Below are 12,743 nucleotides of genomic sequence, written 5' to 3'. Positions count from 1 at the left end.
TTCTAAGTTTTCTTGTATCATTTCTACTAGACTCCACATATTAGTCATCTCATATGGTATTTGTCTTTCTCTGACGTACTTAGTATAATTTCTGGGGGTCCATCCGTGTTGCTGCAAATGGCATTATTTCATTCTTTTTTACGACTGAGTAATATTCCTTTGTGTATATGTACCACATCTTCTTTATCCAGTCCTCTATTGATGGATATTTAGATTGCTTCCAAGTTTTAGCTATTATGAATTGTGCTGCAGTGGACATTGGGATGCATTATCTTTTCAAATTATTTTCTCTGGATATATGCCCAGTAGTGGGATTGTTGGATCATACGATAGTTCAATATTTAGGCTTTTGGTTTTGTTTGTTTGTTTCGTCTTTTGTCTTTTTTTTAGGGCTGCACCCATGGCATATGGAGGTTCCCAGGCTAGGGGTCTAATTGGAGCTGTAGCCACTGGCCTATGCCAGAACCACAGCAATGCTGTGTCTGTGACCTACACCACAGCTCAAGGCAATGTTGGATCCTTAACCCACTGAGTGAGGCCAGGGATCAAACCTGTATCCTCATGGATACTAGTTGGTTTTGTTAATGCTGAGCCACAATGGAAACTCCTCACCATCTTTTAATTGGGTAGCCTATATATATATATATATATATAATATGGCTGTATGATATGTTTGTATATTTTTTGCAGTTAATCCCTTGTTGGTCACTTTGTTTGCAAATATTTTCTCCCATTCTGAAGGTTGTCTTTTCATTTTGTTTATGGTTTCCTTTACTGTGTAAAAGTTTTAAGTTTAATTAGATGTCATTTGTTTATTTTTGTTTTTCTTTTCATTATACTAGTAGGTGGATATGAGAAGATATTGTGGTTTATGTCAGAGAATGCTCTGCCTATGTTTTCTTCTAGGAGTTTTATAGTATCTGGTCTAACATCGAGGTCTTTAATCCATTTCAAGTTTATTTTTGTGTATGGTTTTAGAGAGTGTTCTAATTTCATTCTTTTACATGTAGCTTGCCAGTTTTCCCAGCACTACTTACTGAGGAGACTTTCTTCCACTTATATTCCTGCCTCCTTTGTCATAGATTAGTCAATGACCATAGGTGCTCGGGTTTATTTCTGGATTTTCTATCCTGTTCCACTGATCTATATGTCTATTTTTGTGTCAGTACCATACCATTTTGATGACTGTAGCTTTGTAATATAGTCTGAAGTCAGGGAGCCTGATTCCTCCAGCTCCATTTTTCTTTCTCAAGATTGATTTAGCTATTTGTGGTTTTTTTGTGTTTCCATTAGAATTTTAAAAGTTTTTGTTCTACTACTGTGAAAAATGCCATTGGCAATTTAATAGGGATTTCACTGAATCTGTAGATTGCCTTGGGTGGTATGATATGACTTTCTTTCGAATATGATTTTTTTTTTTTGTCATTTGAGGGCCACACCCCCGGCATATGGAGGTTCCCAGACTAGGGGTCTAATCAGAGCTGTTGGTGCCAGCCTATGCCAGAGCCATAGCAACGCCAGATCTGAGCTGCATTTGTGACCTACACCACAGCTCATGGCAATGCCAGATCCTTAACCCACTGAGCAAGGCCATGGTTCCTAGTCAGATTCGTTTCTGCTGTGCCATGATGGGAACTCCTGAATTTGATTTCTGACTTTCCTGTACAACTGTGCTGTAGAATAGAGTAGCTGAGTTTGTTTGTTTTTTTATAGTGATGGAGACAATAGGACTGCCAAGGGACAGTATTTTTGTTGATCTGGAAAACTGCTACATTGGAATAGCCTATTGGGCTGTGGAATAACAGATTTAAATGTACAGGACAGTGCCTATGAGTGTAATCATACACTATGTGGTCTTTTGTGAATGATTTCTTTCACTTGGTGTAATGTTTTTGGGGTTCATCTATGTTATAAATGACAGTTTCATCCTTTTTTATGGCTGATTAATATTCCATTGTATGGCTATACTGCATTTTGTTTTTCCATTCATCAGTTGATGGACATTTGGATTTTTTTTCTCTCACCTTTTGGCTATTATGAATAATGCTACAATGAACATCGAGGTACAGGCTTTTGTTTAAATACTTGTTTTTAATTCTTTTAGGTATGTGTTGAGGAATGAAATTGCTAGCCAGACAGAAAAGGTCACATTGTATGATTTTGTTTATGGAATAGGCAAATCCATAGAGACAGAAAGTGGATTAGTCATTGCCTGGGTGAAAAGTGCTTGAGGAATGACTACTTACTGGGCTTCCTTTTTGGGCAATGAAATGTTCTGGAACCATATAGTCCTGATGTTTGCAGAACATTGTGCATGGATTAAATGCCACTGAATGCTACACTTTAAATGGTATAAGTGGGGAATTGTATTATACGTTAAAAAAAATATTTATTTGTTCATCTGATTTTTTTTTTTTTTTAAGTATAAGAATGCCACCAATACAGACTTCCCTCTGTGGTTGGCATTGTCAGGCAGTTCAGAGCAGGGCGTGGAGGATCACCCTCTAAGAAACATTGATAGAGGGCTTGGTCACCTCTTCTGTTCTGCAGGGTTTGTCTTTGGAATGCAGTTTGCTTTTACTGCATCTGCCCCACATAAACAGAAAAGAAAACCAGAAACAAACCCAACAAAAAGTATGATCTACACCTCTTCAAATGGACCAGAAAGTTTAAAGTGACCCCCAAATCGCCAGAGCATTGATTCATGAGCTAGAAGCCCATAAAGTATACAGACCTCTCTGGAGTCCTTTGGACAGATTTCACACCCCTAATGGGGCTTTTAAGGTCATATTACTGAAACTGACTTACTTGGACAGTGGTAAAGATGAAAATTACCTTAGCAGCGGTTTCAAATGCATGTTCCAAAATTGCACCCCCCAGATTCAGATTCTGCTGAACTGGGCGTGGGGTCGGGGTAGAGGATCAGGAATCTGTATTTTTAACAAGCTCCTCAAGCTATTCTGAGATCAGCCAGGTGAGAACCACGGACCTAGACCAGTTCTGAACTGATCCATGATGCTTTTTTCCTGGAGTCTTCCTTTCCTGTTTGTGACATCTGGCTAGTTCTACAAGTGTTCTAGAGCTGTGGTCTTGCTGGATGACAGTGGCATTCAATGTCACCTTCTCCCCCACCCAAACAGTCATTGCGTACCTCTGTTGACATGCTTCCCCCCATAGCACCGTGAAGCTGTGACCCTTTTTAGGGGAGCTCACTGTACCTGCCTTGCTCCAGGTAGCTTGGGGCGTCGGGGAGAGTAACATATTGTCTCCTTTGACCTTGTGAGCCACAGAGAGAGCTGGTTCCCTAGGCTGGCTCTGGGCAGATTTCTTGGGACAATTCTGACTTCATCTCTTCTTCACTGGACCTGGGAAGAAAAATATGTATGAAAGCACAAACTTTCTCCTTGCTTTCTAAGTTGTGCAGGTGGGACAGCAGCACCAGAGAAGCTTCTTCATGGCCCTCAGATGATGCAGTCAGGCAGTGAATTCCAAAGGCATGGATGGCCCTAATGGCTCCTGAAATTTGGGGGTAGCTGGGAAGGACCTTGGGTTCTATTTGAGGGCAAACCTGGGGACACCAGCAAGTGAGAAGGCAGGGTTTTGAAGAGCACTGGATCCTGTTCCGTGCTCTAAGTTTCTGCGGAGCCTCTGAGAATCAGTAGCTCACTAGTGTGTGATATTTTACCACCCTGAAGCTTAGCAAGCGTGCATGCACACATGTGCGTGCACACACACACACCCTAAAGGCACATAGCTTAGTGAGCCAGCATATTACCTTTGGGTTCAGAAACCTGTGTTCCAATCTTGGCTGTGCCTTCTATGGCTGGGAAAGTTTCTTATCCTCTGCATCTTTGAAATGGAAGTAATCTTACCACCTACAGCATAGGGTTGTTGTGGGATGAAAGGAGACACTTTGGGTACCAAACTCTGCATGATTGCTGGCATTTACTCAGCATCTGATAATGGTTCGCTTTCGCTACTAAACTATTGTTTAGTAAGAATCAGAATAAAGATACAGCATGAAGATTTCTTCCTTTTCCTCAGACTTTGGATGTCTCAAATAATCAGCTACTTGCAGCCACTGTCCAAAAGATGGAAAGTGATTCTGGCTGGAAAGTGATTCAGTTACATAACTTTCCACCATCTTGACATCTCAGCTGCGAAGACGGCGCAGGTGACTGGCAGCTGTGTGGGGAGTCCCCCTCCCCTGGCCCAGAGACAGAGGGCTGCTCCCAAGAAGTGACTTTTATGCTCCACAGTCCAAGGCCCTGCATGAAACAAAGTCTCAGAATAAGAAAGCAGTGTGACCCTGGCTTGCATGCTTTGTTTGCACTCTTAATTTTAAGACAAGTATCACTGCATGTGGGGTTTTTTGTTTTTTGTTTTTATCTTTTTAGGGCCACACCTGCAGCATATGGAGGTTCCCAGGCTAGGGGTTGAATTGGAGCTGTAGCCACTGGCCTACAGCACAGCCACAGCAACATAGGATCTGGGCCACATCTCCGACCTACACCACAGCTCATGGCAACGCTGGATCCTTAACCCACTGAGTGAGGCAAGGTCGTGAACCTGCGTCCTCATGGATGCTAGTCAGATTCATTTTTGCTGAGTCACAGTGGGAACCCCATTTTTTTTTTCTGCATGTGGGTTTTTATTTTTTTAACAATTAAAAGCTACATTCAAAAAAATCCCTAACTTTTAAAGAAATTGGTTTAATCACGGTATATTGGGAATTCCCATTGTGGCTCAGGGGTAAAGAACCTGGCTAGTATCCATGAGGACTCAGGTTCCATCCCTGGCCTTGTTCAGTGGGTTAAGGATCCAGTGTTCCCATGAGCCATGGTGTGGGTCATAGACATGATTCGGATCCTGTGTTGCTATGGCTGTGGTGTAGGCTGGCAGCTACAGCTTTGATTTGACCCTTAGCCTGGGAACTTCCATATGCTGCAAGCACAGCCTTAAAAAGCACACACACAGACACACACACACACAGAAATATTGTACTTGACACCAAGCCATCACTTTGAATTCTGCCCCTGGTTGAAAATGGCTTCTCATAAAAATAAACACAGTCCCCCACTGATCAGGGACCCAGCCTGTACTGTGGCCCTAGAGTGTTGTATCTCTAAGTGGGAGATTCCATCAGAATCTCCTAGAGACCCACACATGACATTCAGAATCAGGTTCTCTGGGGGTGGCCCAGGAATCAGCATTGGTGTTAAGCTCTCCAGGGGACCTTGCAAAGCAAAGCAAAGTTTGGGTTCCACTACTTGGTGCGCTTTGGCTGGGAACTGGTTTTAGGGTTGGATTCTGCCTTAGTTCCATTCATTCAGAATGGAACTAAGCCCCCTCATTATATTCTTTTGGGACCAAAAATTCCTGCAGAAGTTGTTTTGTAGAGTAGTTTGGAAGCCTGCAGGCTATTTTGTGTATAGAGCCCTACCTCTCTGGGTTTGGGGAGTCGGCTTGGGTCTTGGCTTCTCCTTCATCCTTCGGCGATGGTGTGGGAGGACCAAAGCCTTTCTCTGTTGAGAAGGGGGCTCCTTGTCTTCAAGGTTGGCAGATCTCACAACTGCAAATGGAAGAGTGTGCCTTGTGCCAAGTAGGTGTGTGTTTTGCAGTCGCTTTGGAGATAGAAACACCTGCTTCATATAAGTATCCACATTGTTGTGTTCCCTTCGAAAACTAGCTATTGAAAGGGTGGTTTTGCCTGCACTTCCTCATCTGTACGATGGAGGCATCAGGAAGCAGTGAATGAGTTAACAGAAGCCCTCAGCAGCTACTAGCCAAGCACGGGATGGCAGTGACTTTGATGATGGTGCAGCTGCTTCCTCAGTAGGAAGACTAGGCTTGCTTTCCAATGGGAAGCTTTCCCTTATGTCTCCTGTTGAACTCCAATTTCCCCACCCTCAGCCAGGTGTCATTTACATGGAGGAGAAAATCCATACTAGAAGATGAAGAGCCCCCCCCCGCTGCCAAAAAGAGGTTTGCATTTTTTTCTCCTTAAAAAAAAAATCAGCAATCTGCAGAGAACGGTTGATGGGTCATGGAGGTGGAATAGAACAGCACTGCCTCCCCTCTCCCAGACGGGAACAGAGGGCTGAGTCAGAAGGTGCCCTGTCAGGCAGATGTGTTGACCAGTGTGCCCACAGCCTACACAGATTGCTTTGAGCCGGTGGGGCAGGTCACTGAATAGGCTGGAGTCATTCTGTCATGTAGCAATTGGATTACATTTATACCCAGAAGACATTATACGCTCCCTTGAGATAATACTACTAGTTGGCCCTAATTAAACAAGTCTCCCGTAAGACCAAAGTCACGGGTCCCACCGAGAGCACACCCACAACAGCATGCAGAGGAAAGAGGATTGGGACACTTGGTCAAGGGGTTCAAATCATGACTGTGGTTGTTTTTTTAAGTACAGGTGATTTACAATCTGTTAATTTCTGCTGAACAGCAAAGTGATGCAGATATATATATATATATATATATATATATATATTTCACATTGTTTTCCATTATGGTTTATCACGGGGTATTCTCTGTGCTCTGCAATAGGACCTTGTTTGTCCAATCTGTATTTAATAGTCTGGGTCTACTAATTCCACACTGTCAGTCCTTTCCTCCCCAACCCCTACCCCCACTTGGCAACCACAAATCTGTTCTCTATATTTGAATTTGTTTTTCTTTCATAGATATGTTGATTTGTGTCATATTTTATGTATTTTTGTTTTTTAATTATTTTTTTTTGGCTGCGCCCACAGCATATAAAAATCCCCTGACCAGGGATCAAACCTGTGCCACAGCAGCATTCCAAGCCACTGCAGTGACAATGCCAGATCCTTAACCTGCTGCACCATAAGGGAACTCCTGCATTATATTTTATTTATTTATTTATATTACTCAGTGAATTTTATTACATTTATAGTTGGACAGCAATCAGATTCCACATAAGTGATAGGATATTTGTCTTTCTGACTTATTATGATCATCTATAAGTCCATCCATGTTTCTGCAAATGGCATTATTTTCATCCTTTTTAATGGTTGAGTAATATTCCATTATGTATGTACCACATCTTCTGTATCCATTCATCTGTCAGTGGACGTTTTGTTTGTTTCCATGTCTTAGCTATTGTAAATAGCGCTGCAATGAACACTGGGTTGCATGTATAATCTTTCAATTTATAGTTTTCTCCAAATATATGTCCTGGAGTGGGATTGCTGAATCATGACTATTTTTATTTTTTTAAGGACACTCCATACTGTTGTCCCTAGGGGTTGTAGTAATTTACATCCTTACCAACAATGTAGTAGGGTTCCCTTTTCTCCACACCCTCTTCAACATTTATTATCTGTAGATTTTTTGATGCTGGCCATTCTGACTAGTGTGAAGTGGTACCTACACTTCTCTAATAACTAGTGATGTTGAGCATTTTTCATGTGCCTATTGGTCATCCGTATGTCTTCTTTGGAGAAACATCTGTTTAGATCTGCCTATTTTTCAATTAGGTTGTTTTTTTGTTATTGAATTGTAGGAGCGCTTTGTATATTTTGGAAATTAAGCCCTTGTCAGTCACATACTGAGCAGTCTTGAGCATGTCAATCTCAGGATCTTTGGTTTCCTTCCTTGAAAAATGTGGAGTATGTGTACCTTAGAGAATTGTCTTATTTGTACTACCCTTGACCTCTCACTGTCTTAGAAAGAACTCTTTGACCACTACCAAAAAGAATGGAGTTATTGTTTAACCTATGCCAAACCAGGTCACTTTTCTATAGGACAGACCAGATGATTGATTCTTCTTCTTACTCATTGGTCTTAAACCTCCCAGACCTTTATTTCACATGCCAGGAAATCATTATCCACACACATTTAGATACTTACACAGACAAAGGAAAAAAATTCTGACAGCCAGATGTTACTGGATATTCCCATACTTGGCATCCTTTGGAAAAAATAGAATATTTCTCTTTTCATCTGCATGTTTGCTATTATGTCAATCAAGTCATCCATGTAGTTTTGATGATTCACTTTGACTTCTTTATTCTTATAATTAGATTTTAAGTGATTATAGACAAGGATTTGGTGATAATCATGGTGATGACAGTGGAGGTGACATGAATTTTCAATTTTTTTTTTGGCATTTATGGATGAATTTATCTAGCAATCCTACAAATAAAGAAGCCCTAGCTATTATTGCCTCCTTGCTAGTCCCTGAGCATGCCAAAGCCACTCCTTGCTCGGGCCTTTGCATTTGTGGTTCCACCTGCTAGGAATGTTCTTCCACCATATCTACGAGGCTCGCTCCCTTCCTTTTGACCCCTGCCCAGACTACCTACATAAAAGGCATACCTGTTACACAGCCTTTATCCTGCCTTGTTTTCCTTCAGAGCATTTCTTGCCATTTGACATGGTTACTGTTTGCTAGACATGTATTATTTCTCTCTTCCCAGTAGAATGTAAGGTTCATGAGAACAGGGGCTTTGTCTCTTGCTGTTTTCTGTGTATTCCCAGGTCCTTGAGCATAAATATTTATTGACTGAATGGAGCACCCATTGTGGATATGTCACCATGTCAGGTGCTATGGGTGGCATGTATTTCACATGCAGTGCTTCATTTGCTCCTCATGATATCTCCGTGAGCTTGGCAGGGCAGAAGTCACCATCATCCTTTATAGATATGAGACTGAGGCCCAGGGAGAAGGTTTCCCAAGGTCAGGGTCTGATAGCTCCACAGAGCAGCAGAGCCAACTTAAGCCCTTGAGCAACTGAAGCCCACTTAGGGAGATGCCCACATATAAAAAGTTACCATAAAAAGAATAAACATCCCCAGTCACAGCTGATAACAGCCAAAGGCAAGAAGCTTAGGCAGTGGTAAGCGGTCAGAGAAGAAGTACTGTGTATGGTGGTTGATCCCACACAGGTTGGGTTCAAATTCTGGCTCTGACACAGCGTGACCATGAGCAAGTTACTCTAGTACCCGAGGTCAAGGTCTGATAGCTCCTCAGAGCAGCGGAGTTCTTTCTACTCCAGGTTCATCATTTCTGAAGGGAGAATAATAATAATATGGGGCATTATTATGAAGATAATGATCAAGTGAACTGTAGAGTTGCTGTGAGGATTAAATGAGTTCATATACCAGGTACTTAAAGAAGCACATCGAAATACTCTACAAATGAATATATTTATATAATATATATGTCACCTATTATACTATATGTATACTATATATAGTAGAAGTGCTATACTGCGGGGAGGCAGATTGAGATCCCTCAAAGCCAAAGGGGCTGGAGAAAGGGTGTTGTCCCCTGGAGAACCTAACTGAGGTGCAAAGGAAAGGGTGGCCCATGACCCCGGCAGCACCCCCTTCAATGCAGCTGAGTCCATCACACACAGAGAAGACAACTCCTGCTCCCTGATTCTGTTGATAGGAAGTCCGTCGATATTGTAACCATAGAGAAAGTATTTGCAAAAGACAAAAAGCATTTGCAAAAGACAAAAAAAGTCCCCTCCTTTTAAACAATGTGCATCTTAGAGCCCACACCGAACACTTTATAACTCCACATAAAAATCACTGACTCACAGAGCTGGCCCTTCTGTCAGATGCCGCTAGTCCAGCAGAGTCCAGCATTGGTAGAAATCAGTAGGAATCTAAGTTCTGCCTGTCACATGCCTGAGGTGTCTGGGCAGAAAGAACTCTCCACAAAGTAAAAGTCTGAAAGTCCCAGGTCATCAGACAACCAGTAACATGCTGATGAGATACATTCAACGCCTGGGGTCCACCCACATGTCACGGAAGCCTTTGGGGTCCTTAAAATATTAATGATGGGCTTTTAAAAATGATGGGCCGGTCAGTTCAGATGACTAAAAAGCGCAAAGAAAAGACTGAGAGCTGCTAATGCCTTGTTGAGAGAACTGTCAGAATCACGTGCTTTCCATATGCACAGAGAGGGAGGGCTGTGGTGATGTCATCCAGGCCCTGGGCAGAAGGTTCCCTCTGTAACCCCCACAGATGGGCAGCTTCCTCCACATCCTCTCCCACAGTCGCACTTTTCCCAGGCTTCTGAATTTGGCAGAGCACCCTTCCTTGCATGGCCTGGAGGCAGAGGACGCCGTGGCAGGGTCGCATTTTATCCAGCTGCCTTTGCCTTTGACACATGCACGGAGGGCAGGACTTTGCCCTCCTGGAGGCTGTTGCCCTCAGCAGCCTGGTGCCCGTGTCAGTTTTGCCAGTCGCTTCTTGGTACTGGATGAGGTCCACGCACCCCCCGCTCCCAACAGTTCCAATACGTGCCCATTTTCTCTAAGCGTTCAGACTCCGAAACCAGACTGCCAGGCTGTTAACCTTTCTGATCCTGTCTCTGCCACTTCCTCGCTGAGGACCCGGGGCCAGTTACTTAATGACTGTGAGCCCGCGTTTCCTCACTTGAGAAACAGGTCTCATAAGAGCACCTATTCCTCCTCCGTTGTAATGATGTGTGGATTGAGGACTGAGTTAATGGATGCAGAGCTCCATACGCTCAGCACTTAGTAGGTACTCTGGAAATGCTGGCTGCTCCCATTTCCCAACAGATCCAAGCCCCAACCGGAATTATGCAGGTTTGTGCCAATTTCCCAGTTCTGACTGTTATCACCTGAGTTGTGAGCCGAAGCATATGTGTTCATGCTTTGGGAAACTGGGAGTCAAACCAAGAGAAGATCCACAAATTAGATTTACTTCTCTTTTCAGCAAAGGAGAACTAGCAGATAAGAGCTTGTTGATGTTGAGTAGAAGAAGAAACCTATTTTATTTTTTCACTTTATTTTAAAAAGAAATTCCAAGTGACACCAACCAGAGTTCAACGCCCAGCACTTGCAGGCCAAGCAACTCACAACGATAAACTTTTTATTTCACTCATGGTTCCCTCTTTAAGTTCTGCCGTTGGATTAGGTCACTGTTTTTCTCCGTTTCTTGAAAGTTATTTTTTACTTTTCCTAAATTGCTTCCGTCTCTTCTCCTTATTTCTCTCTGACTTGAAAATAAATTTCCAACTGTCTTCCCCACCAGTGCTCTCTCGTTCTCCCACCGTCTGGGTAAGAAGAGACTTTTGGAGCCTTCATTCTCTGCTCTCCACCCCTCCTCCCCTCCCTGGGACGAATCCTCTGGAATGTTCACCCCACACCATCCCCACACACGCCAGGCTTCTTGATGTTGCTCAAATAATTTATTACTTTCTTTCTAGGAAATGATTCTATTTTTCCTTCTATTATGTTCTTTCAAGAATTCTTATTTATAGCATTTATTTCACATTCCCAGTCCATGTCATACCAATATAAGTAAGTATAACTATATAGAGGCAATATATATCTATATATATCTGTGTAAATAGAGTTGTATGTGGATGTATATCTTAACTATAGAGGCTATATATATATATATTTATCTGTGTATAGAGAGAGGCTATATATATATCTGTGTATATATAGTTATATGTGGATATATATCTATCTGTAGTTATGTATCCATATATAATATATATCTAGCTATAGAGAAAATGTATAGAGAATTCCTGTGTGTGTGTGTGTGTGCGCGCGTGCATGGCACAATGCTGGTTGCTTGTTTTCTTCCTTCTTTGCCTCGCTGAAGTCTTTGGGTGCATTTTCTGTGTAGCTATATTTCTTCTATCAGCATTTTTGTCTGAGATACTTGGATGAGGTGCATTCTGAACCCTTGTATTGCTTGGATGATGTTCTTTGACCTGAGAAGTGACGGGGAGCTTGCTGGTGTACAGGATTCTTGGGATGCCTTTCAATAGTCTGTAGGGGCTATTCCGCTGTTTTTGGTTTCTCGTGCTGCAGCTGGGAAGACTGAAGCCAGGTTCATTCTTTTTCTTTTCCTTTTTTTTTTTTTTTTGGTAACTTGTTCTTTCTGTCTGGGAGGTTCTGGGTTGTTTTATTTTCATTTCCCTTGGAGATCTGGTGCTTTTCAGAATGGCTAGATGCATGGGTCTTTTCTCATTGACTCTTCCTATCCAAAAACATGGGTCTGTCTTCTATTATTTGTTTGCTTATCTCCATTTGCTCCTTTTTCTCTGTCCGGGACTTTGGATGTTCACATCTGGTACAGCTGCCTCTATTTTTCCAGTCTCTCTCTCTCTTTTTCATTTCCCTTCATGATTTCCATCTGTGCTCTATGTCTTTGCTTTGCACTTAAAATGGTTTTATTTTTTTTTTCTTGTCTTTTTAGGGCCACACCCAAGGCACATGGAGGTTCCCAGGCTAGGGGTCTAATCGAAGCTGCAGCTGCCAGCCTGTGCCACAGCCACAGCAATGCCAGATCCAAGCCTCATCTGCGATCTGCACCACAGCTCATGGCAACACTGGATCTTTAGCCCACTGAGCAAGGCCAGTGGCTAGTCAAATTTGTTTCTGCTGTGCCATGACAGGAACTCTTGAAATGGTTTTTCTAATTGATTTTTCCTAATGCTATTGGTTTGCTAGATCGACCACCTTGCCTTCAATTCCTTGATAGAACTTTACAGGTTTTTTTAGCTCAATAATCATTTTTTAGATCAGAAGTTGCCCCTGTGTGCTGCACAGCCATCTTCATAAGTGCACCTTTGGGTTCTGTTCACATGGACGCCTTCCACACACGTTCTGTCCATTTTCTTTGCTGCCCACAGGCCGTGTTATTTTATGCGCTGGGTTCATTTGGGCTCCGATGGTGGCTATGCGGCAGCCCCAGCAGTGATGGAGCAGTGATGT

General features: G+C 42.5%; 1 protein-coding gene across 3 annotated transcripts in view; it reads left to right on the top strand.

Annotated features, from left to right (window-relative positions):
* The window catches only part of GRHL2 (grainyhead like transcription factor 2), a 190,753-nt gene that overhangs the window by 171,743 nt on the left and 6,267 nt on the right, over nt 1–12,743 (top strand). The gene's annotated exons all lie outside the window — the stretch shown is intronic.

This window comes from Phacochoerus africanus, chromosome 6, assembly GCF_016906955.1.
Source record: "Phacochoerus africanus isolate WHEZ1 chromosome 6, ROS_Pafr_v1, whole genome shotgun sequence".
In the NCBI taxonomy this organism is placed as follows: domain Eukaryota; kingdom Metazoa; phylum Chordata; class Mammalia; order Artiodactyla; family Suidae; genus Phacochoerus; species Phacochoerus africanus.
Note: the sequence above shows the minus strand (reverse complement) of the source record. Positions and strands in the feature narration are given on the sequence as shown.